This window comes from Piliocolobus tephrosceles, chromosome 12 (assembly GCF_002776525.5).
Source record: "Piliocolobus tephrosceles isolate RC106 chromosome 12, ASM277652v3, whole genome shotgun sequence".
In the NCBI taxonomy this organism is placed as follows: Eukaryota; Metazoa; Chordata; class Mammalia; order Primates; family Cercopithecidae; genus Piliocolobus; species Piliocolobus tephrosceles.
In genome coordinates this window covers 89,338,549-89,362,773 of record NC_045445.1, presented here as the reverse complement: position 1 = coordinate 89,362,773, position 24,225 = coordinate 89,338,549, and the positions used below count along the sequence as shown (strand labels likewise).

Genomic DNA, 24,225 nt, shown 5'->3' with positions numbered 1-24,225 from the left:
CAAGTTGGCTTCATCCCCAGGATGCAAGGCTGGTTCAACACATGCAAATCAAGGTAATTAATCGCATAAACAGAATTAAAAAAAAAAAAAAACACAGGACTATCTCAATAGATGCAGAAAACATCCCTGATAAAGTTCAACATCCCTTCATGTTAAAAACTCTCAATAAACTAGGTATTTATGCAACATACCTCAAAATAATAAGAGCCATTTATGACAAACCCACAGTCGATATCATACTTAATGTGCAAAAGCTCTAAGCATTCCCCTTGAAAACTGGCACAAAACAAGGATGCACTCTGTAACCACTCCCATTCAGAATAATGTTGGATGTTCTGGCCAGGGCAATAAGGCAAGAGAAATAAATAAAGGATATTCAAATGGAAGAGAGGAAGTCAAAATGTCTTTTTTTTTTTTTTTTTTTCAGATGACATGATCCTATATCTAGAATACCCCATCGACTCAGTCCAAAGCTTCTTAAGCTGATAAGTAACTTCAGCAAAGTCTCAGGATACAAAAATAAATGTGCAGAAATCACAAGCATTTCTATACACCAATTACAGACAAACAGAGGGCCAAATCATGAATGAACTCCCATTCACAATTGCCACAAAGAAAATAAAATACCTAAAAATACAGGTAGCAAGGGAAGTGATGGACCTCTTCAAGGAGAACTCAAGCCACTGCTCAAGGAAATCAGAGAGGAAACAAGCAGATGGAAAACATTCCATACTCGTGATAAAAAGAATATTGTGAAAATGGCCATACTGCCCAAAGTGTATATACATGCAATGCTATTCTCATTAAATTACCATTGACATCCTTCAAAGAATTAGAAAAATCTATTTAAAATTCATATGGAACCAAAAAATAGCTTGTATAAGCAGGACTATCCTAAGGGAAAAGAGCAGTGTTAAAGGGGAAATTTATAGCACTAAATGCCCACATCAAAAAACTACAAAGATCTCCAATTGACAGTCTAACATCACAGCAAAGGAAATAGAAAACCAAGAGCAAACAAACCCCAAAGCTAACAGAAGACAAGAAATAAGCAAGATCAGAGAGGAACTGAAGAAGATAGAGACATGAAAATCATTTCAAAAAAATCAACAAATCCAGGAGTTGTCTTTTGGAAAAAAATGCAAATAAACTAGAAAATCGAGGAAAAAATGGACAAATTCCTGGACACATACACCCTCCCAAGACTAAACCAGGAAGATGTTGAATCCTTGAATAGATCAATAACAAGTTCTGAAATTGAGGCAGTAATAAATAGCCTGCTAACCAGAAAAAGACCAGGAACAGATGGATTTACAGCTGAATTATATCAGAGTTACAAAGAGGAGCTGGTACCATTTCTTCTGAAACTATTTCAAATAATTAAAAAGGAGTGACTCCTCCCTAACTCATTTTATGAGGCCAGCATCATCCTGATACTAAAACCTGGCAGTGATACAACACAAAAAACTTCAGGCCAATATCCCTGCTGAACAGTGATGCAAAAATTCTCAATAAAATACTGACAAACCAAATCCAGCAGCACATCAAAAAGCTTATCCACCATGAACAAGTTGGCTTCATCCCCAGGATACAAGGATGGATCAGCAAACACAAATCAATAAAGGTTATTCATCACATAACCAGAACTAAAGACAAAAACCACATGATTATCTCAATAGACACACACAAAAAAAGCCCTTTGATGAAATTCAACATCCCTTCATGTTAAAAACTCTCAATAAACTAAGTACTTATGCAACATACCTCAAAATAACAAGAGCCATTTATGATAAACCCACAGCCAATATCATACTGAATGGGCCAAAGCTGGAAACATTCCCCTTGAAAACAGGCACAAGACAAGGATGCCCTCCGTCACCACCATTTTTCAACATAGTGTTGGAAGTTCTGGCTAGGGCAATCAGGCAACAGAAAGAAATAAACGGAATTCAAATGAAAAGAGAGAAAGTCAAATTGTCTTTGCAGGTGACATGATTCTACATCTAGAAAATCCCATCGTATTGACCCCAAAAGCTTCTTAAGCTGATAAGCAACTTCAGCAAAGTCTCAGGATACAAAATCAATGTGCAAAAATCATAAGCATTCATATACATCAACAACAGACAAGCAAAGACCCAAATCATGAATGAACTCCCATTCATAATTTCTACAAAGAGAATAAAATACCTAGGAGTAACACTATCAAGGGAAGTGAAGGACCTCTTCAAGGAGAACTACAAACCACTGCTCAAGAAAATCAGAGAGAAGACTAACAAAGGAAAAATCATTCCATGCTCATGGATAGGAACAATCAACACCATGAAAATGGCCATACTGCCCAAAGTAATTTATAGATGCAATGTTATTATTATTAAACTATCATTCTTCCCAGAATTAGAAGAAATTATTTTAAAATTCAAACAGAACCAAAAAAGAGCCCATGTAGCCAACAATCATTAGCAAAAAGAACAAAGCTGGAGGCATCTTGCTACCTGAATTCAAAGTATACTACAAGGCTACACAGTAACCAAAACAGTATGGTACTAGTACAAAAACAGACGTACAGACCAATGGAACAGAATGGAGAACTCAGAAATAAGATTGGACATCTACATCCATCTGATCTTGGCCAACCTGACAAAAACAAGCAATGGGGAAATAATTCCCCATTAAAAAAAAATAGTGCTGGGAGAACTGGCTACCCATAGGCAGAATAGAGAAATGGAATCCCTTCCTTACACCTCATACAAAAATTAACTCAAGATGGGTTAAAGACTTAAATGTAGAACTCCAAACTATAAAAACTCTAGAAGAAAATCCAGGCAATACCATTCAGAACACAGGCAAGGGCAAAGATTTCATGATGTAAATGCCAAAAACAATTGCCACAAAAGCCAAATTGGCAAATGGGATCAAATTAGACTAAAGATCTTCTGCACAGCAAAAGAAAGTATCATCAGGGTGAAAAGGCAACCTACAGAATGGAAGTAAATTTTTGCAAGCTATTCATTGGACAAAGGTCTAATATTCAGAACCTACAAGGAACTCAAAAAAATTTTCAAGAAAAAAACAAACAACCCCATCAAAAAGTGGGCAAAGGATATGAACAGACATTTCTCAAAAGAAGACATGCATACAGCCAACAGACACATGAAAAAATGCTCATCATCACTGGCCATCAGAGAAATGCAAATCAAAACCACAATGAGACACCATCTCACACCACTTAGAATGGCAATCATTAAAAAGTCAGGAAACAAAAGGTGCTGGAGAGGATGTGGAGAAATAGGAACACTTTTACACTGTTGGTGGGATTGTCAACTAGTTTAACCATTATGTAAAACAGTATGGCGATTCCTCAAGGATCTAGAACTAGAAGTACCATATGACCCAGCCATCCCATTACTGGGAATATACTCAAAGGATTATAAATCATGCTGCTATAAAGACGCATGCACACGTGTGTTCATTGCGGCACTATTCACAATAGCAAAGACTTGGAATCAACCCAAATGTCCATCTGTGATAGACTGGATTAAGAAAATGTGGCACATATACACCATGGAGTACTATGCAGCCATAAAAAAGGATGAGTTTGTGTCCTTTGTAGGGACATGGATGCAGCTGGAAACCATCATTCCCAGCAAACTATCACAAGAACAGAAAACCAAACACCGCATGTTTTCACTCATAGGTGGGAACTGAGCAATGAGATCACTTGGACTTGGGAAGGGGAACATCACACACCGGGGCCTATTATGGGGAGGAGGGAGGGGGGAGGGATTGTATTGGGAGTTATACCTGATGTAAATGATGAGTTGATGGGTGCTGACGAGTTGATGCATGCAGCACACCAACATGGCACAAGTATACATATATAACAAACTTGCACGTTATGCACATGTACCCTAGAACTTAAAGTATGATAAAAAAAAAATACATATATATGTTTGTTGGTCACATCAATGCCTTTTGCTGTGCAGAAGCTCTTTAGTTTAATTAGATCCCATTTGTCAATTTTAGCTTTTGTTGCCATTGCTTTTGGTCTTTTAGACATGAAGTCCTTACCCATGGCTATGTCCTGAATGGTATTACCTAGGTTTTCTTCTAGGGTTTTTATGGTATCGGGTCTAACATTTAAGTCTCTAATCCATCTTGAATTAATTTTCATATAAGGAGTAAGGAAAGGATCCAGTTTCAGCTTTCTACTTATGGCAAGCCAATTTTCCCAGCACCATTTATTAAATAGGGAATTCTTTCCTCATTTCTTGTTTTTGTCAGGTTTATCAAAGATCAGATGGCTGTAGATGTGTGGTACTATTTCTGAGGACTCTGTTCTGTTCCATTGGTCTATATCTCTGTTTTGGTACCAGTACCATGCTGTTTTGGTTATGTAGCCTTACAGTATAGTTTGAAGTCAGGTAGCGTGATGCCTCTAGCTTTGTTCGTTTGACTTAGGATTGTCTTGGCAATGCGGGCTCTTTTTTGGTTCCATATGAACTTTAAAGCAGTTTTTTCCAATTCTGTGAAGAAACTCATTGGTAGCTTGATGGGGATGGCATTGAATCTGTAAATTACCTTGGGCAGTATGGCCATTTTCACAATATTGATTCTTCCTATCCATGAGCATGGTATGTTCTTCCATTTGTTTGTGTCCTCTTTTATTTCACTGAGCAGTGGTTTGTAGTTCTCCTGGAAGAGGTCATTTACATCCCTTGTAAGTTGGATTCTTAGGTATTTTATTCTCTTTGAAGCAATTGTGATGGAGTTCATTCCTGATTTGGCTCTCTGTTTGTTTATTACTGGTGTATAAGAATGCTTGTGATTTTTGCACATTAATTTTGTATCCTGACACTTTGCTGAAGTTGCTTATCAGCTTAAGGAGATTTGGGGCTGAGACAATGGGGTTTTCTAAATATACAATCATGTCATCTGCAAACAGGGACAATTTTACTTCTTCTTTTCCTAACTGAATACCCTTGATTTCTTTCTCTTGCCTGATTGCCCTAGCCAGAACTTCCAACACTATGTTGAATAGGAGTGGTGAGAGAGGGCATCCCTGTCTTGTGCCAGTTTTCAAAGGGAATTTTTCCAGTTTTTGCCCATTCAGTATGATATCGGCTGTGGGTTTGTCATAAATAGCTCTTATTATTTTGAGATATGTTCCATCGATATCAAATTTGTTGAGAGTTTTTAGTATGAAGGGCTGCTGAATTTTGTCAAAGACCTTTTCTGCATCTGTTGAGATAATCATGTGGTTTTTGTCTTTGGTTCTGTTTATACGCTGGATTATGTTTATTGATTTGCGAATGTTGAAGCAGCCTCACATCCCAGGGATGAAGCCCACTTGATCATGGTGTATAAGCTTTTTGATGTGCTGCTGGATTCGGTTTGCTAGTATTTTATTGAGGATTTTTGCTTCGATGTTCATCAGGGATATTGGTCTAAAGTTCTCTTTTTTTGTTTTGTCTCTGCCAGGCTTTGGTATCAGGATGATGTTGGTCTCATAAAATGAGTTAGGGAGGATTCCCTCTTTTTCTGTTGATTGGAATAGTTTCAGAAGGAATGGTACCAGCTCCTCCTGGTACCTCTGGTAGAATTCGTCTGTGAATCCATCAGTTCCTGGACTATTTTTGGTTGGTAGGCTATTAATTATTGCCTCAATTTCAGAGTCTGCTATTGGTCTATTCCGGGATTCAACATATTCCTGGTTTAGTCTTGGGAGAGTGTAAGTGTCAAGGAAATTATCAATTTCTTCTAGATTTTCTAGTTTATTTGGGTAGAAGTGTTTATAGTATTCTCTGATGGTAGTTTGTATTTCTGTGGGGTCGGTGGTGATATCCCCTTTATCATTTTTTATTGCATCTATTTCATTCTTTTCTCTCTTCTTCTTTATTAGTCTTGTGAGCAGTCTATCAATTTTCTTGATCTTTTCAAAAAACCAGCTCCTGTATCCATTGATTTTTGGAGGGTTTTTTGTGTCTCTATCTCCTTCAGTTCTGCTCTGATCTTAGTTCAGGAATAGTTGTAGTTCAGAGAATAGTTGTAGTTCAGGAATAGTTGTAGTTGTAGTTCAGAGATAAATAGGAGAAAAAAAATCTGTATATTTTGAAAAATGGTTGAATTATCATATCAATTTTACTGATCTGAATAATGATTATTACTAATTACTCAATAATAATTATGATATCATGTTAAACCAGTCTGTGAAATTTATAGTCAAAATTCATTTGATTTGTGTTTTCCTAATATACAATTCCTTTTGAAATAATACATTGTAAAATTCTCTGGAGTGATTTTTATTATTAATATATATTCATGTATATTAAGGCATACATACTTACAAGATTGAGTATGTTTCAAAATTATTATAATGTGGCAAAATCATTGCAGTATATTGTGTTAATGTTCCCAATTATTTGTTACCTCTCTCCATAAGAGGATTATAGTTTCTTGCCCTGTGGATGTCAAGCTTGATATTGACATATGTCATGTTTATGTTTTAAGAGGCATTGCATGAGTCCATCATTCTTCTTTTCATTCTACAAATAGCTTGTCTCAGATTGGGGGGCTCCTCCAAACTAGATCCTGGAACAAAAATGATATAGGGAACACCTCCAGAGCTAACAAGTAATGTGTAAAAGAAGCAAATATTTGTTGTTGTAAGTCACTGAGCTTTTAGGACTGTTTGTTCTCAAAGCACAAAATAACAAAAACTAATAATACCATAATACTAATCATAGTAACACCTGTTTTAGAATATATTTAGAAACTATACATTACATTCATGTTGAGAACTGAAAGAAATTCCAGACTGTTCAAGTTTAGATTTAAAATTAAAATTCTCTGCTTGATGTATGGGGCCTGAGGGGGATTGTAAACTCACATTTCAGGTTCAGATCACTAGGAAAAGACTTGTTACCAAACTACACTTTTTAAAAATTATACTTTAAGTTCTGGGACACATGTGCAGATACATGTGCAGATCTAAGTTTGTTACATAGCTATGCATGCACCATGGTGGTTTGTTGCACTCATAAACCTGTCACCTACATTAGGTATTTTTCCTAATGCTATACCTTCCCTAGCCCCCAACTCCCTGACAGCCCCCGTGTGTGATGTTTCCTTCCCTGTGTCCATGCATTCCCATTGTTACACTCCCACTTATGAGTGAGAATATGCAGTGTTTGGTCTTCTGTTTCTGTATTAGCTTGCTGACAATGATGGTTTCCAGCTTCATCAATTTCCCTGCAAAGGACATGAACTCATCCTTTTTAATGTCTGTATAGTATGCCATGGTGTATATGTGCCACATTTTCTTCATCCAGTCTATCATTGATGGGCATTTGGGTTGATTCGAAGTCTTTGCTATTGTGAATAGTGCTTCAATAGACATACATATGCATGTGTCTTTATAGGAGAATGATATATAATCCTTTGGTTATATACCCAGTAACGTGATTGCTAGGTCAAATGGTATTTCTGGTTCTAAATCCTTGAGGAATCACCACACTGTCTTCCACAGTGGTTGAACTAATTTACACTCCCACCAACAGTGTAAAAGTGTTTCTATTTCTCCACATACTCTCCAGCATCTGTTTTTTCCTGACTTTTTAATGATCGCCATTCTAAATGGCGTGAGAGACTATCTCATTGTGGTTTTGATTTGCATTTCTCTGATGACCAGTGATGATGAGCTTTTTTTTTTTCATATGTTTATTGGCTGCATAAATGTCTTCTTTTGAGAAGTATCTGTTCATATCTTTTGCCCACTTTTTGATGGGGTTGCTTTTTCTTGTAAATTTGTTTAAGTTCCTTGTAGATTCTGTATGTTAGCCCTTTGTCAAATGGATAGATTGCAAAACTTTTCTGCCAGTCTGTAGGTTGCCTGTTCACTCTGATAATATCTTCTGTGCAGAGGCTCTTTAGTTTAATTAGATCCCATTTGTCAATTCTGGGTTTTGATGCCTTTGCTTTTGGTGTTTTAGTCATGAAGTATTTGCCCATACTATGTCCTGTATGGTATTGCCTAGGTTTTCTGGGGTTTTCATGGTTTTAGGTCTTACGTTTAATTCTTCAATCCTTCTTGAGTTTATTTTTGTATAAGGTGTAAGGAAGGTGTCCAGTTTCAGTTTTCTGCATATGGCTAGCCAGTTTTCCCAACACCATTCATTAAATTGAGAACCCTTTCTCCATTGCTTTTGTCAGGTTTGTCAAAGATCAGATAGTTGCAGATGAGTGACGTTATTTCTGAGGCCTCTGTTCTTTTCCATTCATCTATATATCTGTTTTGGTACCAGTACTATGCTGTTTTGGTTACTGTAGCCTTGTAGTATATTTTGAAGTCAAGTAGTGTGATGCCTCCAGCTTTGTTCTTTCTGTTTGGGATTGTCTTGTCTATACGGGCTCCTCTTTTGGTTTCCTATAAAATTTAAAGTAGGTTTTTCTAATTCTGTGAAGAAAGGCATTGGTAGCTTGATGGGGATAGCATCGAATCTATAAATTATTTTGAGCAGTATGGCCATTTTCATGATATTGATTTTTCCTATCCATGAGCATGCAATGTTTTTCCATTTGTTTGTGTCCTCTCTTATTTCCTTGAGCAGTGGTTTGTAGTTCTCCTTTAAGAGGTCCTTCACATCCCTTCTAAATTGTATTCCTAGATATTTTATTCTCTTTGTAGCAATTGTGAATGGGAGTTCACTCATAATTTGTCTCTCTGTTTATCTATTATTGGTGTATAGGAATGCTTGTGATTTTTGTACATTGATTTTGTATCCTGAGAATTTGCTGAAGTTGCTTATCAGCTTAAGGAGATTTGGGCTGAGACTATGGGGTTTTCTAAATATACAAACAATCATGTCATCTGCAAACAGAGACAATTTGACTTCCTCTCTTCCTATTTGAATACCCTTTATTTATTTCTCTTGCCTGATTGCCCTGGCCAGAACTTCCAATACTATGTTGAATAGGTGAGAGAGGGGATCCTTGTCTAGTACCAGTTTTCAAAAGGAATGCTTCCAGCTTTTGCCCATTCACTATGATATTGGCTGTGGGTTTGATATAAATAGCTGTTTCATTTTGAGATACGTTCCATCAATACCTAGTTTATCGAGAGTTTTTAGCGTGAAAGATGTTAATATTTCTTGAAGGCCTGTTCTGCATCTGTTGAGATAATCATGTGGTTATTGTCATTTGTTCTGTTTATGTGATTAAGTTTATTGATTTGCATATGTTGAACCAGCCTTGTGTCCTAGGGATGAAGCCAACCTGATCGTGGTGGATAAGCTTTTTGATGTGCTGTTGGATTCAGTTTGCCAGTATTTTATTAAGAATTTTGCATCGATGTTCATCAGGGATATTGGCCTGAAATTTTCTTTTTTTGTTGTGTCTCTGCTAGGTTTTGGTATCAGGATGATGCTGGCCTCATAAAATGAGTTTGTGAGGAGTCCCTCTTTTTCTATTGCCTGGAATAGTTTCAGAAGGAATGGTACCAGCTCCTCTTTGTACCTCTGCTAGAATTCACCTGTAATTCCATCTGGTCCTAGGTTGTTTTTTGGGTGGTAGGCTATTAATTACTGCCTGAATTTCAGAACTTGATTTGGTCTATTCAGGGATTCGACTTCTTCCTGGTTTAGTGTTGGTAGGGTGTAGGTATACAGGAATTTATCAATTTCTTCTAGATTTTCTAGTTTATTTGCATAGAGGTGTTTAGAGTATTCTCTGATGGTACAAACTACACTTTTGAGGTATATGCTTGTGAGGTATATGGGAGTTATCAACTTGAGGGAAACAGAATATAGGGAGCTCAAATTTCACAATGAATTATTTGAAAAGGCTTTTAAAAATCTATTCTGTGGGACATATGTAACTTATAAATTGTCCTAATTCCCTATAACTGGAAATGAATTTTGTTTTTCCACTTTAATGTGAAAGATTCTAATTTTTTTTTTTTTTTTTTGAGACGGAGTCTCGATCAAGACCATCCTGGCTAACATGGTGAAACCCCGTCTCTACTAAACATACAAAAAAAAAAAAAAAAAAACTAGCTGGGCGAGGTGGCGGGCGCCTGTAGTCCCAGGTCCCAGCTACTCCGGAGGCTGAGGCAGGAGAAGACTCTAATTTTTATGACATCCTTTATCAAATCTTACTTTGAGACAAATGGATTTAAAAGGTTATTATGATAGCAATATGTTGCTATGTTAATAGTATGCTTGGACCATTATGAACAGGCCTAATAGCTATGAAGACTGACAAGAATGTGCTGGCTACAAGGACTTCACAATTTGTAAAGGTAGCCTGGACAAAAACACAGTTTTACACTTTATTCTTTCATTGTTAAGTTTCATGGTACATGCCTATAGTAAGACGCTAAAAGAACAAATCTTACTTAGAAGGAAATTTAGTGAGTACATTTACATACTCTTAAAAAATGTCTTGTCCAACTTTGAAAAATTGTATTTTAAATACAAAATAATACATATTATAAAAATCAAATCATACCTAGATATACAAGGGGAAAATGTGAAAGCCTCATTTCAACTTCCTCTGATATGAATCCTATCCCTCAAAGGCAATCACTTTTAAACGTTTGGAACATATTTATCTATCTGTCTGCAAATACACACAAATAAATAAGCTTTTTCCTACTTGAGTGCTATCATTTGGTTCTATGATTTGCTTTCTTTACTAGTCGATATAGCAGACATCTTTCCATGTCATTACACTACTACTATTCCTCCCTCATTCTCTTGCAACATTGTATAGTATTGCAGTGGGAATACCTCAACAATGTATTTGACCATTTCCGATTGATGGGCACTTAGGCTATGTCAAACATTTTAGCTTCTACCAACCATGCTACAATGAACATTCTTATATATTATCAATGTAGAATATTATAAAAATATCCCTAAAAAATGATGAGTTCATGTCCTTTGTAGGGACATGGATGCAGCTGGAAACCATCATTCTCAGCAAACTATCGCACGAACAGAAAACCAAACACTGCATATTCTCACTCATAGGTGAGAATTGAACAATGAGATCACCTGGACACAGGAAGGGGAACATCACACACTGGGGCATATTGTGGGGAGGGGGGAGGGGGAGGGATAGCATAAGGAGATATACCTAATGTAAATGACGAGATAATGGGTGCAGCACACCAACATGGCACATGTATACCTATGTAACAAACCTGCACGTTGTGCACATGTACCCTAGAACTTAAAGTATAATAAAAAAAAAAATCTATCTCCTAGAAGTAATGACTATTAAATCCTCAATGAGGTCCAGATAATTTGGTTTCCTTGCTTGAAAGGGACAAATATGCAGAGATGCCTTCACGAGCACTATTAAGTAGCATATTTATGATGACAATGATGGTAATGAGGATGATAATGGTAACTAATATTTACTGAATGCCCATGTCTGGCACTTTGCATTTATAAACTTATTTACTTGTCACAAAAAAGCCTGTGAGGTTGGCACTGCCATATTTCCTCAATTCTAAGATTCACATCTTTTGAGATTTTTGGATTGGGGTGCTGAATTGGTAAGTATAATGCAAATATTCCAAAATTCGGAAAAAAAATCTAAAACCCAAACACTTCTTGTCCCAAGCATTTCAGATAAGGGATATTCAGCCTCTAGTTACTGGTTGTGGCAGCATACAGTATTGCTCTCATTTCATAAATGAGGAAACTGAGATTCAGAGAACTTAAGTGCTCTATTCAACATCAGACATTTAGTAAATGACAATAATGGGACACTCACCCAGGGAATCTGACTTGAGTTTGTACTTTTAACTCCTTTTCCTGAAGTGCATGAAGTTATAGTAAGAAGGTAGAACAAATGTTGAGTACCAATCCCCCATGCATACACCACACACATCAAAATGTAACACTGATTATAAATACCTAGATGATTTACAGATGGTTTTTAGTTTTATTCTTCTGCAATTTTCCAGTTTTCTATGCTGAATTGTTTTTTTAACATATTGTAGGAAGTCTTGAACTCATACAAAACTAGAGAGAATAATATTCATGAACTCCCCCATATACCCATTACTGAGCTTCAACAATTATTAATTCATCTATTCCTGGACCCATTAGCCAACACTTATTATTTCTAAGCAAATTCCATGCTTCATATTACACCATATGTAAATATTTCTGAATTAATCTCTAAAGACAATGATTTTAAAAACCATGATCCTATTACCTCAGGTAAAAATTAATAATTATTTAATATCATAATATATCCAGTGTTCAGATATTCCCAATTGTCTCATTTTTAAATCTTTCAATATTGAGAAAATTTGTCTTAGGTGAAAATTACAAAATATTTGTAAAAAAAGTACAGAACTTTCTTGAATACTCTTTTCTGCTTTTCCTAATATTACCTGTAGGATCATAATTTAAACTACTACTTAAATCAGGAAATTAACATCGAAACAGTACTATTAACTGATCGACAGATCTTATCAGAATTTCAGCAGTTTTCCCACTGATTTTCTTTCCATGGTTCAATTGCAAACCGGGATCCCATATTGCTTTCAGTTGTCATATCTCCTTAGTCTCCTCCAGTCAATGACAGCCCCTCAGTCTTTCTATATCTTTCATGACCTTGATACTCTAAAGTAGTATGGTATGCCAAGTAGTTATTTTCACAATGTCTTTGTAAAAATAAATAAACAGTGGTGTTGCCTCATGAGTTAATTTTGGCAAGGACACCATGGAGGTGATGTTATTTCCTTCTCAGTGCATAGTATCAGAAGGTGCACAAGGTTCACATGTCTTTTATTGGTGACTGGTGACGATGACTTTAATAATTTGGTTTAAAGTGGTTTCTGCCAGGTTTCTCCATTGTAAAGTTACTATATTTTCCTTGCAATTAATATGCATCTTGTGGGGAGACAGTCTGAGACTACACAGATATCCTATGTCTCATCTTTCCACACACTAATTTTAGCATCCATTGATGATTCTTGTCTGTAAAAAATGTTGCTGTGGTTTGTGCTTAATGGTAGCTATTTCCATCACTTTTGTACTTTTCTTTCTTTCTTTTTTTTTTTTTTTTTTGAGACAGAGTCTCGCTCTGTCACTCAGGCTGGAGTGCAGTGGCGCGATCTTGGCTCACTGCAAGCTCTGCCTCCCAGGTTCATGCCATTCTCCTGCCTCAGCCTCCCAAGTAGCTAGGACTACAGGTGCCTGCCGCCACACCCGGCTAATGTTTTGCATTTTTATTAGAGACGGGGTTTCACCGTGTTAGCCAGGATGGTCTCGATCTCCTGACCTCGTGATCCACCCACCTCGGCCTCCCAAAGTGCTGGGATTACAGGCGTGAGCCACCACACCCGGCCACTTTTGTACATTTTAATTGAAATTCATCTGCAAGAAGAGCTGTTTCCCAAATCTTAACTTTAATATTCATTTATTTATTTATATGACTATAGATTTATGGGTATCTATTGTATTATATTATAATCCAAGACTATTACTATTTACTCTTTTGTTCAGATTATCACAGATTTGTTGACTGGGAGCTCCTTCAAGCTTTGTCCGTGTCTTTTCAATATGCCCCCATCATTTATTGATCCTTCCTCACGTTTTGGCAACATAAGATGTTTCTGGCTACTCTTGTTTTGTTCCCTACCCCAGGCTTGAAGTCAACTGTGACTCCAAAAAGCCCTAATTATTTTTATTGTAAAAAAAATTTAGAAACCACAATCCAGGCATTAAGTATGATCACAGCTAATGTTTTGTCATTGTTTCTAGGTCCTCTCAGTTAACAAAGCTAGGAAATATATGTATGTATACACCCACACAAATATCTACATCTACATTTATTTCTATATCTATCCTTATGTGTGCACGTATGTATACTAATATATACATATTTACATATTGATAATGTTCTTACATTTATATTTATATATACATATATACAATATATGCATGTATACACACATTTATACTGATATCTCTGATTCTAATTCACATAGTTCATTTCAGCCTTCTCCCTTTCCCTTGTTTGTAACTCCTTTTACGAAACCTCTTATTACTCACAACATTTGTTTAGTCCTAATATACCCATTAAGTAATTATAAAATTGTTAACACACACCATTGTAAAAAACAACTTTCTTCACTAGAGTACAACTGCTGTGTACATTTATTTTTGTCTTTAGCCTTACAGTATGCATTTTTAATAGTACTTTCCATAGTTACTTATGTTAGCTTACTTTTTTCTTCCCCACTCCCTTCAGTGTGGTTATATTACTCATTTGTAATATAGCTAGGTTCACTTGTAGTGAATTGCATTGAACTTTTGTTTCTTGCAAAATCATGGTTAATTTTAATTATTTGTTTATTTTTGGAGGGTATGTGAAGCAGTCTCATGGCTTTAAGTGTTACGGCTACACAAAAAAGTATATTCACAGAACTGTTGCTCCCCCCTCATTTCTACCATCCCCTTCTCATTCTCTCATTCTTTGCATCCCATACACACTAACTACTGGTAGCCTCTCATTAAGTCTCTGGCTTCCTGTATTTCTTTTGCATAATTAAGCAGATATATGTGTATATTTTACACCTCCTTCATCACATGAAGGGTAACATATTACAGATATTCTTTTGCCTTTAACACTTTTAATTTATGATATGTTCCAGAAATCACGCTGTATTAGCTCATAATGATCTTCCATTTTATTTTTTACAGTTTCATGCTGCCACACTGTATGAATGTGTCACAGTGTATATGGGTATTTATGTTGTTTTCAACATTTTGCAAATATAAATAATGTTGCATATTCACTGTGCATATTCACTTTTGTATTGTATTGTTGAAAGTGTATCTACAGGGAAAACTGCTAGAAATGGGATTGGTAAGCCAAACGATAAAGCCGTATCATTTGTTAGGTATAGATAGGATACATATAAAAATAAATGTAGATGTGGTTATTTGCGTGGGTGTATACATGCATATATTTCCTAGTTTTGTTCTCTGAGAGGACCTAGAAGCAATGCTTTCAAAAGCATTATACTAGCTTGCATTGGTACCAGCAATGTTTTATCTGCCTTTAACAATATGCTTGCTTAAATCAGGATCCAGATAAGCTCTATACATTGCAAGTGGTTGATATGTTTCTTAATTCTTTTTTAATCTGTAGGTGTTCTGGACTACTCCAATCCCTGTCTGTCTTTTTTTATTTAAATGTATTTGTTTTAAAAACCCATGTCTGCATTGTAGAGTTTCCCACAGGCTGGATTTTTCTGACTGCATTCAATGATGTCATTTGTCATGTAATTCTGTGCCTTGCATTTCCCATAAATTATTAAATTTAGAGGCTTGATCAGATTTGAGTGAACTTTTTTGGCAAAAATATTTCATAAAAGGTATTGTGTACCTTACTAAAAGGCACCTTGTGACTGGCAACCTAAAAATTTTTTAAATAGTTTATTATGTACCTTAAAGATATATTTTTAAGATGAGGAAAAAATGAAGAAAAACATTTCGTATGTGTGCCACCACATATACGCTACTTCTGAAATAATTTATTATTATATTTCATCTAGTAATAAAATTGACATATATTCATCTCAAAAAATGGTGAGTAGAACAGTAGATGTTGCTAGACAACAATTAGGATGGCTTCCTGACTCATAAGGAGTACCTAATGGTTATGTCTACGTTATTTAACCTGCCTTCACAGCCACCTGTGACTCAAGCTAGGCAATCAGAATCTCTTCACTGGAAATTTAAAACTTGGAGACACAAAGACAGAAATCATGTTAATAGCAGCACTTTAGAAAGAAAATACAGAAAATTATTGTTGCTAACATCCTTAAACAAAGAAGGGCCCTATTCCTGCTTGGGTATTCACTCTTTTGATTCTGAGAGCTAATTAGAACTTCCTCTATCTGACATCAAATCTGCCACTACCTTGATCTTGGACTTCCCAACCTCCAGAACTGTGAAAAATAAATTTCTGTTCCTTATAAGTCATTCAGTTTGTGGTATTTAATTATAGCAGCCCAAACAAACTAAGACATCAACAAAACAGAACCTTAGCAACTATAATGATACCAATCATTGATCAGAGGTGAAATAATTTACCCAAGATGCTATGGGATAGTAATGGGAATCAGATCACCTAACACCCCCTAAAAGATTGTACACAATATTTCCTTTATTATCTTAGTTCTGTGGTATCTTGTAATTTTGGAAATATATCTTCTCTGATGCTAACATGGAAGGTAAAGTAAGGGCTCAGAAAACTAAACAATATATGTAGTAAACTAGATAAGCTTCTTCTAATACCGCAACTCACTGCACAAAACAATAAAGCCCATAAATAACATCATTGGGTACAGGCTATTTCTTGCCTGTACTTTTTCAAAAAGATCTCTATGCTAGCTATAGAACAGATAGTTGTACTCCCAGGTTTATTGCAGCACTATTTATAATACTAAAGATATGTAATCAACCTAGGTGCTCATCAGTGGATGAATGGATATAGAAAATATGGCATATATACACAATGAAATATTATTGAACCACAAAAAATAATAGAATCCTGTCATTTACAATAGCATATCTGGAACTGGAGGAAATTATGCTAAGTGAAATAAGCCAGGCAAACAGAGACAAATGTCACATGTTCTCACTCATATATGGAAAATAAAATATTCACCTTATGGAGGTAATGAATAGAATGGTGGTTACCAGAGGCTGGGAATTTTAGTTGGGTAGGGGGAATAAAGACAGGTGGTTAACAGGAACAAAAATACAGTTAGATAGAAGGAAGATCTAGTCTAGTGTTCAGTAGTGCAATTGGGCCACTATAGTTAACAACAATTTATTGTACATTTCAAAATAAGCAGAAGAATAGATTGGAATGCTCCTAATACAAAGAAATAATAGTTGATTGAGGTGATGGGTATCCCAGTTACCCAGATTTGATCATTATTCAATTCATGCTTGTATCAAAATATCACATTTACCTCATAAACACATACAACTATTATGTATACATAAAATTAAAAAATTAAAAATATGTATGCTAGTTATGCTTTTCAGTTTAGGTCAAAGTCATCTCTTTTATGACAGGAAGATGGGAAATGAGTGCAATTGTTGAAAGTTAATTTATTTCAAACTCTTTACACAGCTTCTTCATTCATGCCTCACAATATCCTGAGAATTAGGTAGCCATTATTCCCATTTTACAACCGATAAAATAGAAGTATTGCTAGGTCTGGCATGGTGGCTCACACCTGTCACACAGCACTTTAGGAGGCCGAGGTAGGTGTATCACTTGAGCTCAGAATTTTGGGACCAGCCTTGGCAACATGGTGAAACCCCGTCTCTACAAAAACATACAAAAATTAGTCAGGCATGGTGACAGGTGCCTGTAGTCCCAGCTACTCAGGAGGCTGAGGTGAGAGGACTGCTTGAGTCCGGGAGGCAGAGGTTGAAGTGAGCAGAGATTGTGCCACTGCACTTCAGCCCGGGTGACAGAGTGAGACGTTGTCTCAAAAAAAAGTGAAATAACTTTTCCAAAGTAATCCATCAAATAATTCATAGAGCAAGGAAATGCATTACAATGTCCATTAACATAAATACATGTACTAAAAACTGAAATAACCAAAGTGGTCATTCATAAAATGGAAAAATAAATTGTGGTAGAAGTATACACTAGAAACAATACAGTAGGGAAAATAAATTAACTGTTAATAAAAGTTATCAACATAAAGCTCACAACCATATTTTGACTAAAAACAAGTTTAGAAGAATATATGCATTATACCATTTATATTAGACTTTAAAGGAAGTAAAATGATACTATATATTTCTGAGATATAAATGTACATGTGGTAAAAAATTAAAAAATTATTCATAGAAAAAATAAACACCAAATTCATGATTGGAGTAATGGAATTAAGGAAGGTTACACAGAAGATCTCAGCTGTATTGATCAAATTTTTACTTGTTAAACTGAGCTAAGGCTACATTGGTATTGGTTGAATTTTTCTTTACAATCTTGTGTATTGCTTAATATGTAATACCTTAAAAAAGAAAGTAAATGGTATTTGGAGTATAAAAATTAATGTTGAAATAAATGTACATGGGATCTTTAAGAAAAAAAGAAAGAGAGAAAGTTGGGGAAGGACGTTGAGAAGGAAAGCAGAAGAGGGGAAGAACAACAAATGCTACAATTCCACTACCCAGAGATTTTCATTGCTAGTTGTTTTGTTCATAATTTCTTACAGTATTTTTTCTGTTCACATAGAAGTATGTATTCACATATATTGTAAAGAAACATTTGATAATATTATGACTACTACTAGAAAACCTAGTTTGTAACTTATTTCGCAGGCACCAAATCAGTGCCATTTAAAAGGGCTGTATTCTATCCAATCATATTGTTATACCACAATTTATTTTACCAGTTCACTATTGATGGGCACTTAGATTATTTCCAAAGTGTGTTATTACAAATAATGCTGCAATTAACACATTATATATGTATGTGCATGCCTGTGTGTATTTTCAGTAGTAACTGTGTTGAAAAAAATTTCCTAGGGGTAGAATTTCTAGGTCAAAGACTAAGAAGTTTTCAAGTTTGTTACATATGCCAAATAGCCCAACAATAAATGATTATACTAATTTACACACTTAACAATACTGTAATTGAGTGCCAGTGTCCCTAAACTCTGCACAACACAGGGCATAAACAATCGTTTTATTCCCTTGTCAATCATAATCTGCGATTCCGTTTTTTCATGTGCATTTATTAGTGAAGCTGTCACTTTTTAAACGTTTACTCACCATACTTGGAAAACTTCTTCTGATTTTTTGCCATTTGGTTAACGTTTTTGAAGTTTTAATTATTATGGATATATAATAGTTGTACATATTTATGGGGTACATGTGATATTTTGATTATAACATACAATGTGTAATAATCAAATCAGAGTAGTTGGTATATCCATCACCTCAAGCATTTATCATTTCTTTGTGTTAGAATCATCTCAATTCCGGTTTGTAGTTATTTTGAAATATATAATAAATTATTGTTAACTATAGTCGTCCTATTATGCTACCAAACACGAAATCACAAATACCAGGAAAGTTAACAGAGAACTGGATCAGGAGCCAACATGTTTACATTCGAATTAAGGCTCTGGAGGAATAAAAATGCGTAACCAGGAAAAGAAAGAACAAGAATAATGGGGACATAGAGGGTGAGAGAGAAGGAGAAAAACAAGAAAAAGCCATGTAAGGAAACGGAATTTGCGCCTCAGGGTCCCCCTCCCCCTCTGTCCTGCTCCAGACACCTATTCTCATGCCCGCACTCCCACTCCTGCACCCCTGGCGTCCTACTAGCTGGTCTGGCTTCCTTCCCTCTGGAAAAAGGCAAATTATACAATAAAGGGAGGATGAGTCCTAGCTCATCCTCACTTCTTGCCTCCTGCCAGGTGTTCAAATACAACTTACCACGCAGTCAGCACCATTCAACTTCATGTCACTCTCCACTTCACCGCGGTCTGAACTCTTGGCCACAAGATCTAAGCCTTCCGGATGCCCCAGCCAGTTCAGGCTGCCGGTCTCTTGTCCTTAAGCCTTTGCCGAGGCAGTCCGCTTACCTGATGCCAGCACACCAGGCCCCCCCATCACCCACTGGAAGCACAGGCCCCAGCTCAGGTCAGGTTCCCGCACCTAGAGGCCTCATGTTCTCACGTGACTTAGTTTCCCAGGCAATAGCGCTTTTCTCCCGGATGTAGCAGTCAGCTGAAAAGGAGAGCGTGCTTCTTAAAGTTAACCCTCAAACCACCATGGTCAGTGAATGCAGAATAAGCCCGCTGAGAGTTTCATCTATTTCTATGACATTATGCTGGAAATTATAAAGAAAAGGGATGAAAAAAACTGAAGACTTTTCACCACCAACAACACACAGATCTGTATTATTAGGATTCTTAAAATGAGTATGCGTTGTTTTTATAATTAAACTAACAAAAGGAAAATAAATAATGATGAATAATTAAAGAGAGATTATGTATACAACAAAACCATATGATTACAACAGCACCTGATGTAGCTTTGAAAATAGGTAATGCTTCATGAGAGAGGTTATAGCAGTGTGCAAATATCAATTCAGACTTTAAACAAGAATACACACACCAAAAGAGATTTTTTAAAACAAAATCTATGCCGTATGTGCTCTATGATTGTCACAGGGCTTAGGAAAACCTGATACTCTGCTGTGCGTTCCTGTCAGAAAGACAGAGCATGTTGCAGCCATGTCAAAACCAACCAAGCTCAAGAATTTCTTGTGACCAATCATAAAGTCCCTGAAGCAAGAAACAGAGAAACCCATGCCGATAAGAAATAAAGAGACTCAGACCCCGCAGAAAGATTAAGAATAGCAATCGAAGACGTTAACTTGGTTGGAATCTGTCTCTGCCCTTTACAAAGTTATGCGACCTTTTTCATCTGTTAATTGCTTGTTGTAAAGATTAAATTAAGCAAGTCAATGTGTATAAGGCATTTAAAACAATGTCTGGCAATGAGAAGATCTGTTTCATAAATAAATACAATATGGGACACAGACATTGCAGCATAAGAATCCCTCAATCAGGAATCCTAGGTCTCCAAGAACACTGGTGATACTAATTTAGCTGTACAAGAAGGAGGTGTCCTGTATGGCTGACATAAATATTTCAGGGTTTGGAGAGAAACATTCCTACATTTCTTATTTAAGAAAACAACACACCAAGGTTGTTTAGAAAGGCAAAGTGGACTCTGACTCTGGATCCACGCAGCCTAGATTTGGATCCTAGCTCTGCTATCTATTATCTGCGTTATTAGCTCAAGTTATTTAAGCCTTCTGTGCCTCAGTTTCCCCATAGGTAAAATAGAGATAATAGTACTAATTTCATAGGTTTGTTGTGAGAAAGTAACATATTAAATAAACTTACAACAATGACTGGCACATAAGTACTACATAAATATTGATTGAAACTAGTAATAAGAGACAAAAAGTATTGGAGAATTAAAAGGTAAACCCACACAGAACTACTGTCTCAGTCTGAAGTAAATAAAATACATGACCACTGCTAGAGACTTCATCAAGGTATTTCAGATAAGAAAATCTTGTCCAACGATGGTGTTGTGAAGCTGATAAGATTGTAATGTCCTTGGAAAACAAGGGTAAGCCCCTCCGAAATCTAGAACAAGTATGCTTACATCATAACGTGTAATCCAACCTGACTAAGATAGGGAAATGATAACCTGAGCTACTAGAGTTGGAGCTGGGGCCAGTGAACTACAACTCAAGGGCCAAAGCTTGTCTACTATCTGTTTTTGTTTGATCAGAGAGCAAATAATTATTTTTACATATATAAGTGGTTAAAAAAATTAAGAAACAAATATTTCATGACATGTACAAATTATATAAAGTTTAAATTTCAATTTTCAAAAATAAAGTTTTATTGGAACACAAACACACTCATTGATATATGTTACATTTACACACTCTATGGCTACATTTACACTACAATGACAGGGTTCAGTACTTAAATTAGACATTAGAGCAACAACATAAAAGGATTTTAGGTCTCTGTTACCATGGAATTATCACACCAATCATAGATGAATTATCCTCAGACTGTCACATATTTTTTTGAGTATTTTTATAGCAGTCTAATTAATCTGTATTCTGACCTGTACAGAGTACAGGCAAGTTTACACAATTGATTTGGCTTTCTAGATGAATGGGTTTAGATGATATTTATTTAAAACTTTACAAGATTCTGCTCAAACCAATTCAGCCCAAATTCATAAACTACAAATTAGTCATTTTAGAAATGATTTTCATGAGTTTTGTTCCAAAAGTGATAAAAATGACTAATCACCTAAAATACCCTAGAATTACTAAATTATTCTCTACCTCATGTTGTTTTATATACAAGATTAATTTGCAAAACCTTAGCCATCAAAATTTTCAGTGAGAAACACATCTAATATTAACATAATGAAAAAGTTACCACTGTTATATTTAACAATTTGTAAAACAATCCCAAGTTTGTTTAAATCTATAATGGTTTCTGCAAAGAAAGACCCCAAGGCAGTCACTAAGGCATGTAGTAGGTGTTAACTAAGGACTTGATTGACCTGATTTCCTGGTGGTGTAATCATTTCTACAATAAGTAGGTACTGGTTGTCCTAAAGCAGAATGTTTGCCTATTATACTTAGATAGCTATCCATGTGTGACTGATAACCAGATGGTCGACGAAAGATAATTATCCCCTTTTTGAAAGGCATATGAAAGATTCACTAAGCTAGTAATCAGATAAAAATTAAAACCAGAAAAAAGTAATGTATCCACATACTACATTTTTTAGCTAGATCTAACAAAAGAATTGGGATTGTAATAGTTTTGTAGATTTAATTTTTTAAAAATTTTACTCTAAGTTATGGGATACGTGTGTAGAATGTGCAGGTTTGTTACATAGGTATATATGTGCCATGGTGGTTTGCTGAATCTATCAACCTCTCATCTAGGTTTTAAGCCCCACATGCATTAGGTATTTGTCCTAATGCTCTCCCTCCCATTTGCCCCCACCCCCTGGCAGGCCCTGGTGTGTGATGTTCCCTTCCCCGTGTCCATGTGTTCTCATTGTTCAACTCCCACTTACGAGTGAGAACATGCGGTGTTTGGTTTTCTGTTCCCGTGTTAGTTTGCTGGGAATGATGGCTTCCAGCTTCATCAGTGTTCCTGCAAAGGACACGAACTAATCCTTTTATGGCTGCATAGTATTTTGTGGTGTATATGTGCCACATTTTATTTATCCAGTCTATCATTGATGAGCATTTGGGTTGGTTCCAAGTCTTTGCTATGGTAAATAGTGCTGCAATAAATATATGTATGCTTGTGTCTTTATAGTAGAATGATTTATAATCCTTTGGTTATATACCCAGTAATGGGATTGCTGGGTCGAATGGTATTTCTGGTTCTAGATTCTTGAGAAATCCTCACACTGTCTTCCACACTGGTTGAACTAATTTACACTCCCACTAACAGTGTAAAAGTGTGTCTATTTCTCCACATGCTCTCCAGCATCTGTTATTTCCTGACTTTTTAATGATCACCATTCTAACTGGCGTGAGATGGTATCTCATTGTGGTTTTGATTTGCATTTCTCTAATGACTAGTTACAATGAGCTTTTCTTTCATATGTTTGTTGGCTGCATAAATGCCTTCTTTTGAGAAGTGCCTGTTCATATCCTTTGCCTACTTTTTGATGGGGTTGTTTGTTTTTTTCTTGTAAATTTGTTTAAGTTCTTTGTCGATTGTGAATATTAGCCCTTTGTTAGATGGATAGATTGCAAAAAATTTCTCCCATTCTATAGGTTGCCTGTTCACTCTGATGATAGTTTCTTTTCCTGTGCAGAAGCTTTTTAGTTTAATTATATCCCATTTGTCAATTTTGACTTCTGTTGCCATTGCTTTTGGAGTTTTAGTTATGAACTCTTTTCCCATGCCTATGTTCTGAATGATATTGCCTAGGTTTTCTTCTAGGGTTTTCATGGTTTTAGGTTTTATGTTTAAGTCTTTAAGCCATCTTGAGTTTGTTTTCATATAAGTTGTAAGGAAGGGGCCCAGTTTCAGTTTTCTGCATATAGCTAGTCAGTTTTCCCAGCACCATTTATTAAATAGGAAATCCTTTTCCCATTGCTTGTTTTTGTTAGGTTTGTCGAAGATCAGATGGTTGTAGATCCACATACTACATATTTTTTAAGACAAACGTTATTAAAAACCTCTACTGTAGAAGAATCACATCAGGAAAATGGTAGAGTAGCTTTAAGTTTATCTGCCCACAAAATCACTGAAAAATAATTAGGAACTGTCAGAACCAACTTTGTAAAAACTCTGGGAAATAGTCAAAGTTTTACAGGCACCAAGTAAATGTTGAAGTAAAAATGATAAAAATCAAAGTGACAGGAAGATTTGTGGCATTTTTACTTGCTCTTTCCACCTTCTTCCGTGGCACAGTAGCAGTCTTGAAGAGGGAAGTCCGCATGCCCAGACTAAGACCCTGATCCCTGGTTCCAGAAGGAGCAGTAAATACTTTGTTTGCAAACTATTTTGTTTTAACTTGTCTGGAGGCTAACTTAAGGATTAAAGCAAGGTGTTCATCTTTGCGTTTACTAACCTGG

At 35.9% G+C, this 24,225-nt stretch overlaps 1 long non-coding RNA gene across 1 annotated transcript in view; it reads right to left on the bottom strand.

Annotated features, from left to right (window-relative positions):
* The window catches only part of LOC113222382, a 136,702-nt gene extending 116,935 nt beyond the window's left edge, over positions 1-19,767 (bottom strand). Inside the window, exon 1 of the long non-coding RNA XR_003308374.1 lies at positions 19,503-19,767. This is a non-coding gene — a long non-coding RNA (uncharacterized LOC113222382). The remainder of the gene's footprint in view (positions 1-19,502) is intronic.
* Between the last annotated feature and the right edge of the window lie 4,458 nt (positions 19,768-24,225).